This window comes from Rhinolophus hipposideros (genome assembly GCF_964194185.1).
Source record: "Rhinolophus hipposideros genome assembly, chromosome: 9".
NCBI lineage: Eukaryota > Metazoa > Chordata > Mammalia > Chiroptera > Rhinolophidae > Rhinolophus > Rhinolophus hipposideros.
This window is the reverse complement of record NC_138055.1, coordinates 66,908,793-66,923,817: the sequence shown is the minus strand read 5'-3', so window position 1 is coordinate 66,923,817 and position 15,025 is coordinate 66,908,793. Positions and strand designations below refer to the sequence as shown.

The following is a 15,025-nucleotide window of genomic DNA, read 5'->3' as shown; positions in this document are numbered from 1 at the left end:
TGATATACATATGAAACATGTACATATCCATGTGAACATATATGTCCATGTTGTGAAAAATCAATGCTGTAATATCTCTACTGACAAAGAAATAGAAATATCACACCTGGACATTATTTATTATAGGTAGTACATAAAAGCTTTTGCCATGGCTCTCAACTTCTCTGAGACATCATCTTGCTGAAATTCAATAAGTAAAGGTAAACCTCTATTTTAGAGAAGTAAACATGTGATGTTTAGACCTCAATCAGAATCTTTAACTTGTGATAAGAAATTAAGAACAATATACCCAAGCAATTATAAAATAACACACAATGTGGTGTAATGTCTAGATTTGAGTGTGTTTTATTTAGCATAAGTACATATACATATGATGTATGTGTATACATATTTAACACATGTAGACATAGACTTGACCTACATGGCTAAATGGTGTAGTTGGGCCTATGGGTAGATTGGAGTGTTCTTTGAAATAAAGTTTAGTGTATAAGTTGTGGTCAGGGAAATAAGTGGGCCTTGGACATCTCTTCCCCTGAAGGAAGGATTAGGTGCCCTTAAAAAATGCTCAATAAGCCCCTTGTACTTCCTCTACTTGGGCCCTTAGTTAGTTGTTTGCTATTTTTCTGTTTACTTTCTCTCTTTGTTATTTTCTGTTTGCTTCCATTTGTCTGTTCAACAAACATTTACTGAGGATCTACTTATGTTCCAAGATTTATGATAGGCACTGGGGTGAATAAGGCAACTACAGCTTACTCCTCAAATTGCTACCATTCAGATATATATAAAATAGATAAATGTAGTCAGTAGAGATTGTAATAGGATCTACGGAAGAAACACACCATGTACTGAGATAGAGACTGTGATGAGGGTGGGGAGCTGGGGTCCTTATTTAGATAAGATGATCAGAGTAGCCTCCATGAGGATGGACACTTGACCGAAACCTGAAGGATGAGAGTAGAGCAGAATTTCAATATTTGGCAAAACAACATTACACATCAGAAGGAACAACCAGGAAAAAGGTTTGCAAAGCAGAAAGGATGCCAGTGTGGTGGGAGCATTGGAAAGAGAAAGATGAGGCCGGTCAAGTAAGCTGGAGACATAGATATGGAGGGCTTTGTAGTCCACAGTGAGAAGTAGGGACTTTATTCTAAAAGCAGTCAGAAAGAAGCTCTAAAGAGTTTTGCATGGAATAGACGTGATCTTATTCCATTTTGAAAAGATCTTTCCTGATGCTATGTATGGAATGGATTGGAGTGAGGGAAGAATGGAATGGGAATGCTATAATAGTATCCCAAGATATAGAAAATGGTAGTTGAACTTTGTGCTGACAGTGGAGACAGATTAAAATGGGAAGACTTCCTGTGTATTTGGAGGCAGAACTGACAGATCTTAAGGATGGGGTGGGTATTGTAGGTGAGGGAAGAAAAGATTCATAGGTACTTCCCAGATTGTTATATTATGCAATTGGATGACTAGTAGTTCCATTACCGAAAATAGGAAAGTTAGAAGAATATCAGATTTAAGAATAATCTGAGTCTCAATTTTGGATATATTAAACTTGAGATTCCTTTTAGACATCCCAATGGAGATATCAGAGAGCCGTTAGATATAGGAGTCTATGGAACTTGGGGTAAAGATCAGGGTTGGAGATAGGCATTTGGGAAACATCAACCTATAAAGAGTGTGTAAAGCCTACGACCGGATAAGTATTTCCTAGACACAGAGTATAGATAGAAAATGTCCGGGAAGTAGGCAGGAAGGAACCCAAAGTCCCATCAGCATTTAGAAGTGATGTGGAAGAAGAGTCAGCAAAGGAAATGGAAAAAAAAAACACATTTGCATTTCCTTTGGAGAAAAGCTGGGAGAATATGATGCCACAAAAGCTTAGAAAAGAAAGTTTCAAGAAAGAAAAAAATATTTAACTGTGCCAAATACTTGCTGAAAATTACGTGAGGGACCCAAGTATCTATTGGACTTGGCAACAGGGAGGTCATTGGTGATCTTGACAAGACTGGTTTCTCTCAGTTGTTGGGGGGCGGGGGGAGGCAGTGTCAGATAAACGTGGTTGAAGAGAGAAATCGTGATATGGATGAGGCAGAGACTATAGATGATTTGCTTGAAAATATTTCATGTGATGGGGAACAAAGAAATGGACAATCAATAAAGAAAGAGGTGCTCTATGAAAGTTTAATTTTCAAACTTGCTTATACATATTTGCATGCTTGTATGCATAATCCTTAGTGAGGAAGGAACTGATGATACAGAAGACAGAAGAGGAAGAAAATTCTTGATAATGTGTCAGGGAATGGGAGCGAAAGTGGAGGGATTTGCCTTTGCTAAGAGCAGAAAAGGACTGTGGGGGCAGAGACAGTGCCTTGATAACCATTGTATGCCCAACGTATACAGTGCTTGGTATATATTAGAAGCTCAATAAATATGTGTTGAATGAATCAAATAAACATCCATTCCAAGCCAGGGAAACAAAACAAGCAGCAGACCCAAAGAAAGAGTGAAGGGCAGGCAAGACCAAAGAGGGGACATGACTTATTTATACTTTGTATTAGTTTTTGCTTATTTTATAATGTGTTCTTTATAATCCAGATTAGACAACTCAGTTAATTTTTTTTTTTATGAAACTGGATTTTTTTTATGTGAAGACACAGACTCTGTGGTCTTTAGTTAATTTAGTTTTTAGTTTACTTAGTGTCTATTATGATCCTCTAACAATGGAAGAGAATCCTTTCTTTTGTGTCTTCTAACTTGTGTTCTACATTTGTGTTTTCTACCTTGGTAATTCATTTTCAGATCCATGGGCAGGAATCTAATAAATGTTGATACACGTGTAATTTTTCTCAGTTTTCATGATTATCTTCAGCACTGATAAAATTACTGATTGTATTAAATCAAAACACTTATTTGCAAATCACAATCTATTTTGCCTTAAGGTGCCAATTGACATTTGGTAAGACCTAATCCACCGTCAATGAGTCAATGTTTGTGTACAAGGCTAGGAAAACTGTAATACAAAAACAGTCTGTATACAGTGAGGCTCACATAAGCTCACTTTTATTGTGCCTATGTCAGGATGTTCAGATGAAATGGAAGATAGACTATCTGTTATTAAAAATCTACTAAATACATTTTGTACACATAGAGCTCAAAAAATGGTTTTGAAGATAAGTTTTTTAGCAATTGCTTTGCTCAAAACACATGACAGCCAGCAGTACTCAAAAATTGAATACTGTAAAGAAAGCACATCACATAACATACATTTGATAACCAGAAACATTTAAGATTTTTATTTTCTTTTTATATCAAGAATGATTCTACTGATGTTAATAAACCACAAAACTTTTCCATTGTGTTTGGAGTAAATGAAATACTAAATTTTGAGGTTCTCAATGACCCTCCAAATTAGATACAAAAAGCTAATCTTGAATACAAAAGCCTCCAAGTAGATGTCTATAACAGTTGTATTCATAATTGCCATAATTTGCAAGCAACCAAGATGTCCTTCAGTCGATGAATGAATAAATAAATGTCGGTTCATCCAGACAATGGACTATTACTCAGTGCTGAAAAGAATTGAAATGAAATGAGCTATCAAGCCATGAAAAGACATGGAGGAAACTTAAATTCATATTACTAAGTGAAAGAAGCCAATCTGAAAAGTCTACATACTGTATGATTCCAACTATATGGCATCCGAGAAAAGGCAAAACTTTGGAGATAGTAAAAAGATCAGTGATTGCCAAGGGTTAGGGAGAAGAGGAGGATGAATAGATCTAGCACAGAGGATTTGTGGGACAGTAAAAATACTCTATAATATTGGTGTTTTGGTGGATATGTCATTATACATTTGACCAAACCTACAGCATGTACAACCTCAAGAGTGAATGCTAATAAAAATTATGGACTTTAAGGTGATCATGATGTGTCAATGCAGATTCATCAATTGTAACTAATGTCCCCTCTGGTGGGAGATGCTGATCATGCAGGAGGCTATGAATGTGTGAGGGCAGGAGGAATATGGGCAATCCCTGTACCTTCCACTCAATTTTGCTGTGAACCTAAAACTGCTCTTAAAAAAGAAAACAATGAAGTCTTACAAAAAAACACTGAGTCAGTAACTCACCCAAACTCATCTAGCTATTAAGTGGAAGAGCCACACTTGAGACCCAAACCATCTGACTCTGCATTTTTGCACTTACCTGGTGCACTATACTGAATGGGAGATGATGTTCAAATGTACGTGAGTGATATTAACTCTGAAATCACTGTTTATTTTCCTTTGAGATATGTGGTTGAAGCTAGTAAGTTCTCCAGAAAAGCAATTGCTTTCTCTGTAACTGTGAACTGGCATCGTTTCCCAGATATGTACAGTAATTTTATTTTTTAAAAATCTTGGAAATTAGCCCAACAATCTGACTTATTCAAAACCCATTAATCACAATTATTTTTAATGTCTTTGAATCACCTTACAGATCTTACTACACAGTTATAAAGTATACATGCTTTGCATTATGTATACCTAGCACACAGCTTTGCATTATGCTTATTTCACCTAATATTAAGTTATGCAACTACTTTACTCTTTCATTCATTCAAAAGATATTTATTGAGCTTCTGCCATAAGCCAGGCATTGTCTATACTCCGTGGATCATCAGTAAGCAAAATAGCCATTATCGCTGCTATCTTGAATATGCCTTCTAGTAAGGAGAGAGAGTATTATATATCAAAGATGGAAAGTGCTGAGGAGCAAAAATAATAAAGCAGAGTAAGGAGGCAGTCAGTGACAGACAAGGTGATACTTTAAAATAGTCTGATTAGGGAAGGCACCTTTGAAAAGATGGTGTTTGAGGAGCGAAACCTGAGTGAAATGAAGCTGTGAGCCTGGCAGATATCTCAGGGAGAGGGTTCCTAACAGTGAGAGAGTAAATGCAAAGGGCCTGAGGGCAGAGGGAGTTTGCTGTGTTTGAAGAGCAGCCCAGACCCGAAAGAAAGGAGTAAAATAAGGGGGAGAGGGATAGGAGATGTTGATTGGCGGGGGATTGATTGGCAGGATGTTGATTGCTATTAGGGAGATCAAGTAGGGACTCTGGAGGGTTTTTAGGAGGGTACTGACATGATATAATTTATGGTTTAAAAACTTACTCTGGCTTTGTGCATAAAATAAACTAGAGGGAGCAGAGTGAAAGCAGGGAGACCAGTGAGGAGGCTGTCGCCATAGCCTCCGTGAGAGGTGATGGAGTTAGGGTGGTAATGATGGAGGTGGTAAAAAGTGGTTTTCCGAATATTGTTCAAAGGTAGAGCTGATTGGATTACCAACTGTGAGCACGAGAGAAAGAAAGGAGGCAAAAATTACGCCTGGTTTTTCAACCTGAGCACACAGGAAATTAAAGTTACGGAGAGGAACAAAACTGAAGGATTTGGGGTGTAAGTGGGTAGGGTAGAAATCAAGAATTCAGTGTAGACAAGACCACGTTAGTCATGTAAGAGGGTATGTCAAGTATGCAATGGGAAGTTCCAGTTTGGGGTTCTGAGAGTGAGCTCCTGGTGAATTTGAGACTGTTGTTCAGAAAAAAAGGAAGAGATGGAGAATTGAGCACTGGGCCCCCCAGTGTAGACAGATCAGAAAGATGAAGAGGAATGGGCAAAGGAGACTTGAAAAGGAGTAGCCAAAGAGTAAAAAGCAACATTAAGAAAGCATGGTGTCCTGCAAGCCTGGAGAGGACAGAATATCAGGGGGAAAGAAGGAATCATCTGTATCAAAGGCTGCTCATAGGTCAAGTAGGATGAAGATTGAGAATTGGCTGTTACATGTAGGAATCCTGGTTTCGTATAATAGGAGCTAAACACAGGGATAATGGGAGGCAGAATGGAGGAACTAGAAACAATGCATATGGACAACTCTTTTGAGACCTTTGTTTGAAAGGAGAGTGATGAGAAGGGGTGATTTCTGGACAAGAAGTTGTTTTGGTTTTTTGGCTTTTATTTTAATATGAGAAATATGACAGCACATGTGAAGACACATTGGAAAGACCCAATACAGAGGGTGAACTAATGATGTAGGAAAGGAAGAATTAGAGGACAGTTACCTCCTGTTGAGGTACCATAATTTACTTATCCTTTTTACATTGATGTTAATTTAAGTTGCTTTGGATTTTTTACTATAATGTTGCAAAGAAAATCTTTGTCTATTTATTTTTTATGCATTAAAATTATTTCCTTAAGATAAATTTGCAGGTGGGAAATTACTGGATCAAAGATCATAAACATTTTTAAGACTCTTGACAATGCCCTATTGCTTTAAAAAATATCAATTTATTAGGCCACCAGTAATGTAGATATGATTAAGTTTCATTACAACCTTGTTAGAGTTATGACATGTATCTTGAGACCATAGTTCATGGAATCTCTAAAGTGTTTCAACTACCCTTATTCTAATAGACTATTAGCTCCTTAAAGGTAGAGCTGATTATCCTGTTTAATTATCTTCATTTCTTCCCATTCTTTCAGACCAAATATTTTACTACTAATATTTACAACAGTCATTAATTTGAAATCCCTCTCTGTTAAATCATAATGGAGCGCATATGGTATAGTGAGGAAAAAAACTCATCAATTATGGAATCTGGCCAACTTTTATTTGAATCCTAAATTCGTTACTTGAGCTTTGCTTAAAACATTTTAATTTCCCATCAATAAAAAGATGGATCATAATCTCTGCTTTCTAAATCATGGTGAGGGTTGAAAAGAGATATCTGTAAAGTTCCTAGCACAAAGTAGGAAGATTTTTTTGCAAGAAGTAGTGGGACTTTTAGAAAGGCTTTATATTTGTTATAAAAATGCCTAGTGAACAGATAAATTTTTTGAAGTCAGAAAGAAAAAAATATCCCTCCTGCCACACACTTTGTCTGTAGCCCATAAAGTTCTCATCTTACAGTTTTACTAATTACCATGAAAAAAATTCCCCATGAATTTCAATTCTAGTAAACTGTCGAAACAGCAAGCACCTGGGGTATCTCTTGGGAATGTAGAGGCTGCTACAGTAGACCTGGGATCAGCAATGTCTCTAGAAATAGTACCAGGCAGTTACCACCAGGTGACTAAATGAGGCTTCATCTCAGCACTCGAGCTTAGAAAGCTTTATGATTATTTCGGCTTGCTATGGTGAGGAAATAAGCCAAAGAAGAGTACAAATGGAAGTCGAACTCATCACAACATCCTGTCAATTTCCAAACAGGTAAGAGAATCTTTCATGACATTAATGGTGCAAGGTTAGGAGGGTAAATACTGAGATTTATATCCGTATCTGTTCATGTCCGCGTATATGAGTGAGTCAGCAGAGAATCTTTGTGATATCTAGGGAAATACCTTTAGCCTCAAAGTTTGAAATTAAAAGAAAACGCTATGCAATTAATTCAACATTTCTAAACAATAAGACTCTACCACAAACTTAAGAAGTTTCTAATTAAATTTGTATCCATCCTAAAGAGAATGGAATTACAAATACATCCACTTGGACAGAACTGAAAATTTTCATAAAAGATATTAAGTGGAGCAGTTATTTTCTTTGTTTTTTTCTGTCTAGTTCCCACACTGACATTGGGGAAAAATGACTGCTTACATTTATAACTAGGAAAGGAAAGGAGAGGTTACAGTGGGCTAAGTCACTAAATCTAAATGTTTTTATAATAATGTCATCTTGGGGACCCTGCCTTTCTGTGCAGAATTCACTAAAAGACTACTCAGTATCTTTCATTATAATCGGATGGGGGGGACCAGTGAATGAAAGTTGATGACATGAGGCATCCTGGCCTAATTCCCAACCGGTACCTCAGCTTTGTTGTTTTCCACCAGTAAACCAAGAACCTTATTATTAAAGCTTGGCTATCCCCATAAGAATTATGGCTCTCATTAAAAATGAATGCATTCGTTAATCTGTACAGAAAGTGCTATTAGATGAAAACCCTCACAAAATGTTTAGTTCACTTATTTCAAAAAATACGTATTGGGTACCCTCTGCATCCTAGGCATTGTAGGAAGTTCTGGGCATAAAAAGGTTTAAAAATAAGAAGTTCATTTGACTGTTTAGAAGTAATATAGTGGTTCTGGTGTTGGTACAAAGTTATGGATAATTCTGATTTAATCTGTGGTCCATGATAATAAATAACAATGTCAAAAATAGTGCATTTAGTGTTTCCATCCATCTTAATAATAAAAGTGGATTAACTTCCTGCCTGATTCAATATTGCAGGAAACAGTCATCAAAATGGCCCAAATATATCATTTGATTCAAGAAGTCAATCTCTATTTGCCATGAAATATAGAGCTGTCAGATTTTGTTTTTTAGAAATATGAGCAAATAATAATGCCAAATGATAGCTTGGCAATAATTTCAAAGCAGGATTTAGGGTTTAACAGCAAAATTTTAAAGAGAAATGAAAGTTTTTAGTGATTTTTTTTAATGTCTAGTGCATATATATCTTTTAATATAAGGAGCCTTAAGAAAAGATGTGGCTTGTTAATTTTGTACATCAAAATATCTTCCCCTTCAGCTTCCACATTCTCAATATTTTTTTAATTGCTAGTGTGAATTGTTCAGTTGATAATTGATGTTGAATTGTGTTGTATAAAATCAGTCATTTCTATATTTAGCTGTAACAAGGAGGAATAAGCTATATATAGTCTCCTTTGTTTTTCTGATTGGTCCAAGCACTTCTGTCTAACAATTTAATAATTAGGTCAGACATACAGCAATCCTAATACCATGGCCTCCATCATGCTAAAAGAAAAAGAAAGAGTACTACCCGGAGAATTGAGGAATAATAACGAGATGAAATCGGCACAGTCATGCTGTGCATTAAAGTTATGCTGCAGACAACATCATTCAAAATCTTTCTTTTCCAGAAATGAGATGGTTCGCAGGGTGGTAATCACTAAAATCACACATTGTGGAAAATTACATGCTTATTAGTTTGCCATCTCCTTCTGCAGATGAGAAAAACGCAAGAACATTGACTAAAACCTATTCCATGTTCTGTCTTTATTCATTTTTTGGTATGCAGAAAATTGTTAATTTCCACTATGACAGAAAAATCAAGATTATTGAAAACAAAAGTTGAAAGGACACTAAGTCACAGTTTTATTTGCCTCTAAAAAACACATGCCAATAAACGCATTTCATTTTATGTTTCTTGGAGAGTTGGGTGGTTCATCAGAAGAGTGAAAAACAGAGTCCTATTACACTCACTGAAGTGAACCATAAACTACTTCATGGAGAGAATCAAAATGAACTAAATTTATAATATCCTTCCAAAGAGTGTTAGACTCCAAACCACCCTTGTGATCAGACCATGTTTCAGAGCCTCCGTGGTCTCCCTCCCATCTCACATCTCAAGTTGGCAGGTGAAGAGTTGAAAGTTCCAAAAGAGTATCTTCCTATTGATTGAATATAAAGACATAAGAATAAAAGAGAGTCATCTCCCTATTTTACCCACATCTGGACTAAAGCACGCAGTGGCCTGTAAGGATTGTTCATTTCTTCTTTTTTTTAAGTGGTATTTATGTATTTGATAGCTTGGGACAATATCAGTTTCTGACTCCAAAGCAAAGTGCTTGGGGAGTTGAAGGGTTATGACTTTACCTTTAGACATTTATTTCCAAGTATCCCTAAATGCCCCTTAGAGGTTAGTTTGGTCTAAATTTTTACTGGATAGGTAGTCAGATGTCTCCTGTGTCCTTTCAGAAAAGCTGCATGAATGGAGTGGTTACAGCTGTGATGATTAGAGTTTTGTTATCTTGATCGGGCTGGATGGAGAAACCTGAATTTGTCTGACCTCGTTTTTTCAGACAACATTCTCCTGAGCGTTGGGCTTTTGTCCATACAAGGTTTCTGCCTGGCCCCAATTCCAGCCATTTTTGACTCAGGCTTTAGGCTGCTGTGTTCTGCCTCCAGCATAAGAAATGCTGAAGGAAAGGGAGGGGGAGTGACAATTTAAGGGAGACTGAAAGAGAACACAGGAATAAGAACAACAGAGAAGAAATAACATTCAGTACAAGGTAGAAAACATAATCAGGGAAGATGAATGTGGAAATTTCTGTTGACTTGAGCATGTAATAATGAGACTTGAAAACTCTGAAAAGCAAGTAACTTGCTATTATATTTGTTTACTGTACCTAGGATAATATCTATTTGTGGGTAAATCGTGATTTTTCTCCTGTCTCTAAAGAACTTTGTATTAAACTTCTACTTTCTTCTATTTTATCTGTAGATATGCTTGTAACTTTTATCAAAATGTTTTATAAGTATAAATGGACATAAAGTCACAAAGTATAGGAATGGTAGTATCATAAAAGTATATAGAGTGTTATTTTGTAATTTATGGAAGCTTTATCTCCTCCATTAAATTTGTACTTGGAAAAGTCAAGACCTTCACCATTTCATGATTTTAAGAAATAGATTATAAGGGTGGGGGCTTACTCCAAGTTACATATAATTGCAAATTTTCAGAACAATATATAAAAGTTTTTATATTTAGTTGATAAATTTTAGGAGTCTTTAAAGGCAAATAGAAGGTATTTTACATTATAAGGGGATGTGAAAGGGAACACTAATTAAGAGGTAGTCTTAAAATAGAGATGAGAGATTAGTGAAATGAAGAACAAACTAGATTATAAAAATATTTCAAATGAGTAGGATCTAATCTAAATCACTAAATTTAACTCTGTTGCAAAATTAATATTTAATTTGCAGTAGTCGAGAGAAAAGGACAAGGAATATGAATATAATTTAATATCTATAGAGTCTTCCATAGGATTTGGGATTTGGGTTCATCCACCCATGGTTTGAAGGGGCAAGGTAAAGAGGAAATGGAAGCAGATTTTGAAATCAAAGAATCCGCTTAAAATGTGCCATTTTGACCTTTAGCCTCAAATATATATTCTGTCCAAAAATTATATCACTTTAGCAAAACCAAATTGTTTTAACCATTGCTTTTTTCACTGACCTAGATTTCCTGATTGACTTTTGGCTAAAGCTCTTGGTATAACAGCCAGTAAATGTAAACACTGGAAATTCAATCAGGCCACTCCTTAGTGTCTTGATATTATTATGGTTCCAGCAAATAAAGGATCTTCATTTAATCAACAAAGTTGCTACTCAATTTCCCCTGGTACTGAATATCCATAGAAATAGGTTATTTAATTAATTGTTTTTAACATTGATGTATAGTAAATTCATATCTATAAGCAAAGTTTATGGGGGACTTTTTATCTGTCACTTTTAGTTGTTTTATGTCTGATAACTGAAGTGATCCTCAGAAGCCCTATGAAAGGGATAGAGTTGTCATCCCTATTTGACAGATGATGAAACTGAGGCTCGGAGAGAGTTAATAATTTGGCAAAGACCACTCAGCCCAGGATTAAATCCAAGTCTTTTTTTACTCCCTAACCCATGCTCTTAGCTATTATATTATAGGATGGTAAATTTTCTCATTTGGTTTTGCTCACCTACTTGCAACTTCCAAACACAAAACCCAATTATGTTATGTGTGTCAGTCTCCCTAGCAATTAGAACACAGTAAGCAAGTGTTAAAATGTGTGAGCTCATTATTTAAGAAGCTCCTGAATATCTGCCTTGTCCACAAGGTCTACCTTTCTAAACAAGAAATTTAGATACCTTTTCTCAACTCACCGCTAATATTCATTTGTCTCCTTTATGAATTGTTTTAATTGATTGGCTGACAATTGATTTAGCAACCCATAACTACAACAGAGCAACAATATGAAAATGTCATGATGTTGACATTGCAATTGTTTTCAAAGTGTCTCAAAACATTGTTCTGACCAAAACTCTAGCACTGTTATTTCGTGTGTTAAAAGGGGAAGCTCATCCCAGGGTAGGGATCTTAAAAAGAAGGATTAAGTCATCATACTACAGCGTGATGTTGCTGTTGTATAAAGGTCAAGGTTCTTACCATCTGGGGAAATGATTTTTCTCTCCATTTGCCATCCTATCTTTCTCCTTTTTTTCTCAGCAACAGTGAGTCGTGGTGTTCTGCCTGTTTCTTCATTATACACTCCTTAACCCCCCCCCCCAAATCTCAATGTACACTAATAAAATGCTAATTTTAGTTTATAAATATCAATTGTACTACCCCTTACAAACTCATTAAATGACCCTGGGTGATGAAAGTCTGTGGAATTGTACATCGTACACCCAGAATGCTACACAATGAACTTGCACTTTCAAGTGAGTTCCAACAACAAGTCTCTCAGCCTCCCCATGGACTGTGGTCCACATTTTAAGAATCATTACTGGAAGGCCATCAGTTATTCCTCATCAACAAACCCAACAGCTTTTTCTTGGTCCGCCTTTTTCTTATCCTTCAGCAGCATCTGGCAGTGCTGACAAACTTCTTTTGGAAACGAAGCTCCTACTTCCACACTCCCATCTATCTTGATTCTCTACTGACCCTTCTACCTCTGTAGGGTATCCATGCTGAAATCAAGGCCAACAAACCAAAAAATTTTGGAGCCTTTTTGCCTTTTCGGGGCGGGGGGAGTCTGAGGGGAGGGTAATGTCTGACTTTGTGGTGCTATGTGTTGGTGTTTGAGCAAGCCATGGGATAGCATCCCCCTCCTCCCTGCCTGAGACAGACAGAGGAAGTAGATCTGTGGAGATAAACATGTCCGCTTTATTGCTGATACAGCTACTGGAGACATGACTTAGGAGCATGACAATAATATACTCCTATGACTGCCTCTTCTTCAGCACAGTTATCCGCCAGTCTTAGGGACACTGACCCACCATGGCCTCCCCATAGGACAGAGCCTTTATAACCTACTTTACCACCTGCAAGGAGAAGACCAGAATACAGGCTTTTTATAGGCGGGCAGACCCAAAAAGGAAAACACAGAGGTACACATACCCTAGTATGTGATTCCAAAAGCATCAATTATGCAAGTCATTTCCCCTCCCCTGGGGAGATTCAGGAGGAGAAAAATCAAGAAATTTCTGCATTGGAGCAGCCACCACACAGAAAACATAAGGGTTGGGGATAAATAAACTGTTTCCTTCTAAGGAAAGAAGAAAGCCACAGAAATGTGACAGTTACAGTATCACATTACAATGGATAATTATCTATTAGAACGGATAGTTATTTGTATGATGTATATGAGCAGATCTATATTTTATATAGACCCATGTATCAGAAATATATATATATAAAGACCTATGTATCAGAAAACAGCACACTGTTACCTGAGGGTGATGGGATAAACTATCATAAATATTATATACTTCTTTTTTCTAATCTTTGTGTTTTCTAAACCTTCTCTCATGAGCATATTTAATTGTTATAATTAGAAAGATGAATTTTTAAAATCTCAAATTAGTTTCAAGAAATAGACAGTAATGCTGGTTAAGTTTGCATTTAATTTACAATCAATATAGTACACAACTCAGAAAATTTATATTGCTTTCACCAATTAGAAGTAGGCTCCAAAAATTTAACATAAAATAAGCTGATTTCCCCCCTCCCCGAATGGTATAGTAGTCAAAGTACCAGAGACATATTAATTACAAATCAAACATTAATTGTGTTAAATCAATTTTGTGTGTTTTTTGAATGGTTAAGCATTTCAGGCGAACCACTAACCAATATAACCTGCTTAGGAGCAGAGTCCTAATTTTTCTACACTTCATATGGAACTCAGATGCTTCCACTTAGTAACTATACCGTGCCGATTATAATGATTCATGTATTCCTTCATTTCACAAAGATTTATGAAATACCTTCTATATGCCAGACACTATTCCATGTCCAGGGGCTATAGCAGCAAATCAGACTGACCAGGTCCCACTCCCCCGGGGCCCACGTTTTAGTCAAGGGAGATATACGATAAGCAAATAAATAAATACAGAGTTGTCATATAGTGATATATTCTATGAGAAAAATAAAGCAGGGTGCTGTGATAGGGAATGACCAGTCTGGGAAGGCCTCTTTGAAGAGGTGACTTTTGAATTGAGAGCTGAAAAAGCAGAAGGAACCACCATCCAGTGATGTTGAACAACACTCCAGGCAGTGGCAGGTGAATGCCAAGGCCACGAGGTAAAAATGAGCTCGGCTCGTTTGAGGAACAGGAGAAAGGAAGGAGTGGCTGGAGGGCAGGATATTAGATGAGGTTCAGAAGTAACAGGAGCCAGATAAAATAGGACCTCGTAGGCCCATGTATTGAATTTAACTCTAAATGTGATAGAAAATCATTGGAGGATTTTGAGAGAGAAAACATGAGCTTTATGGAAAAAAATAGTCTTAAAAATTAATACAAAGACTAGAAACTATAAACAAAAGCTTTATGTCACTTGTTATCTGAAACAGTTCAGAGAGAGCATAGCTTGCCTAAGGCATTACAAAGAATAAGTTGGACGAATTCAAAGATAAATTAAGATAATAATAAAACACACATTACAGAAATCAAAGCTGCATGAGAAACAAAAGAAATAGAACAGATTCTGCTGAAAATATATAAGGACATAGAGCAGGCCTGAGGAAATTTCAATTGAATAAAGATGTACAAATGTTCAGAGAAAATAAATATATAAAATAAAGTGATTAGAGAGAAAGACAAGGGATATACAATTGCATAATTGGTGCCTTTGAAAATGAACCAAAATTATTTAGAAGAAAAATCATTCAAAGGTATAATAGGAGCAAGTATTTCTGAAATAAAGAGTCTGGAATCTGTAGACTTCAAGGGTATACCCCGTTGCAGGAACTATCAACCCAAGGAAATATCCTTGGGTGAGGGTTTTCAACTTTAAAGATAAAGACATGTATGAGATTGCAGGCAGAAAACAGCAAGTTATCAATAAAATAGACTAGCCTCAGGTCAGGGTATTTTGCACAGCAACTTTCAATGACAGAAGGTATCAGAATAATAGCAGCAAAATTCAAAGGCAAAAAATAAAAATAAAGATTGAATCAAAAATTTAACATCCAGCCAAGATGTTATTTA

At 36.3% G+C, this 15,025-nt stretch overlaps 1 protein-coding gene across 2 annotated transcripts in view; it reads left to right on the top strand.

The window, feature by feature from the left end:
- PTPRR (protein tyrosine phosphatase receptor type R) overlaps window positions 1–15,025 on the top strand; it is a 241,976-nt gene that overhangs the window by 111,850 nt on the left and 115,101 nt on the right. Inside the window, exon 1 of one of the 2 annotated variants that reach the window (XM_081059303.1) lies at window positions 7,109–7,247. The exons of the other annotated variant lie outside the window; for it this stretch is intronic. The gene's annotated coding sequence lies outside the window, so the exon portion shown is untranslated. Of the gene's footprint in view, window positions 1–7,108; window positions 7,248–15,025 lie in introns of those variants that run through there. 2 annotated transcript variants of the gene reach the window in all.